This window comes from Micromesistius poutassou (genome assembly GCF_964030765.1).
Source record: "Micromesistius poutassou genome assembly, chromosome: 3".
Lineage (NCBI taxonomy): Eukaryota > Metazoa > Chordata > Actinopteri > Gadiformes > Gadidae > Micromesistius > Micromesistius poutassou.
In genome coordinates this window covers 8,876,315-8,878,580 of record NC_140273.1, presented here as the reverse complement: position 1 = coordinate 8,878,580, position 2,266 = coordinate 8,876,315, and positions in this window count along the sequence as shown.

Sequence of the window (2,266 nt, the reverse complement as noted above, 5' to 3'; positions counted from 1 at the left end):
GCCCTCTTTGAAGAAGAGAGTCAACTTGTTCTGAGCAGATAGCTGACGTCAATGCTCCCTGACATGCAGATCTGTGCGAGGCCTTCATTTGGTATGGACACCGAGGGAAAGGTAGGGCCAGAGTGTGCGGAGGGTTCACATTCATCACAACACGTTCACCACAACAGATGCTGGCACCAAATGATGCAAGGGACTCTTCCAAAAGCGCGTGTGCGTGTCATGTCCATCTGCTTGTGTGTGTGCATATGTGATTTGTGTGCGCGCGTGCGTGTGTGTGTGGGGGGGGCGATGATGTAAATGTGCTTATATATGTGAGTGTGTGTGTATGTGTTTGTGTGTCTGTCTGCATGTGTATGTGTGTGGGTGTATTTTCATATACATGTATGTGTGTGTGTGTATGTGTATGTGTGTGTACCCTGCAGGTGACCACAGGGAGCCTATCTGCAGTGTCCACAGCACAACTCCACTCCCCTGCTCTTGCCACTGGCTGCCCCCCCCCCCATGGAGAGCTACAAGGCTGCGGTCCACGTATTTATATACAGCCTCTTCATCAACACACTCCCCTCCCAGCACCCCCTCCTGGGCTTCCAAATGGTGGAAACAGGGTTCCTCGAGGTCTGTGAATGTGTGTTTTAGCTTGTGTGTGTGTGTGTGTGTGTTTTGGCTCTGTGTGTGTGTGTGTGTGTGTGTGTGTGTGTGTGTGTGTGTGTATGTGTGTGACACACTGTTGGCTTGCTATCGTTGTTTTTTACAAGTCTGGCCAAGTGGAAGGGCAGCCCTAACTGAGCCACTACCTGTTTATTTCTCAGTGGGCTACGGTGGTGGAACAAAGACTGGGCATGTAGGGCAACATGCATGCTGCTGGCTTTCCCCAGACTGTCGTCAAAACACTGAGGAAACCTCCAGGATATTCCTCTGTCCATAACTCAGAAAAGCAACAGTAGCCTGGATCACAAACATCATGCAATAGGCTTTCATTTTACATTCCTCGAATACATGATTACCTCCTATTGTCCTGTCTTGTCTTACGGTCATTGGAATGTTTTTAAAAGGTGATTTATCCACTAAAGGGACTTTGTGTTTGAAGGGTGCTGTGTTAAACACAGAGAACCGGTCTCTTCTGAAAACCAGCAGGCAATCAACATTTAGAGAGTGGGCTGACCAGAAGGAGCCCACTACAAGGGGCCCTAGAAGCTGGGGGTAATATAACCCTGTACTACTACTACTACTACTACTACTACTACTATTACTTCTTATATTACCATGGTTACTGGCAGGCAATACCAGGAAGATTATTAGGCATGCCTGCTGTTCCGATTTTCTGAATTGGAAACCATCTGCTGGCCATTTCATGGTCTGTCAGTGGAGAACAGCCATCTTCTGAGCCACACTGAAACAAAAATGAAAGGCTAATATTTGTGTTTTTCCTGTTATTTGCTCTGCTACTCAACTCTAAACGATGTTGTTGCCGATCTTATCAAATCCACTTCTTGGATTTGGATTTGAAATCCACTTCTTGGATTTGATACACAAAAGCCTTGCTATAGCCATTATGTGTGTGCTAATGCCTGTTTGTGTGTGGCATATGGGCGATTGTCATGGGTGTCAGTTTGGTTTAAAATGTGCTGGGGACTGAGACGCATTCAAAAGTGCATTTTCAGAAGTGCTGGCTACAATGAGGCTGCACTCTTTTTTTCTCTTTAGTGCAGGTAATGAAAGGTTCTGAAAGACGGCATACCCATGTAGCTTACTAATGAATAAAATGTATACAAAAAACTGATGTCTGACACGTTTTATGAAGAAAGCGTTTCCAAAAAGCATTGGACATAGGCTATGACCAACTATGTTCTGCTCCATGTACCCAATGTAGACAACGTGACGTGACTAAGCTACCAACACAAACAAAGAGGAGCTGGGAAAGGAAATTAACTATGTGTTTAAGTTGTGAAGGCAAACATGTGGCGACACACAGCACTACCAATGTCGTCAAGATTGAAAAAAGCAAAAAATATTTGTTGCACAGCTGAACGCTGTATCACATCATGAGCTGGCTGTTCTCAATTCACAACACGCATCCATCCAATCTACATCAGGCATTCTGACCAAAACTCATGCATTCCCCACCACAATTATTCCACTAATTACTCCACTATCGTCATCTCCACAATACCCAACACTGTATGAATGCAAACAGTGGATAAGTTAGGCTACTTGGTGGCTATGGCTAACATCAATTGCAAGAGTTAAGACAGCTGACCACTTGAGT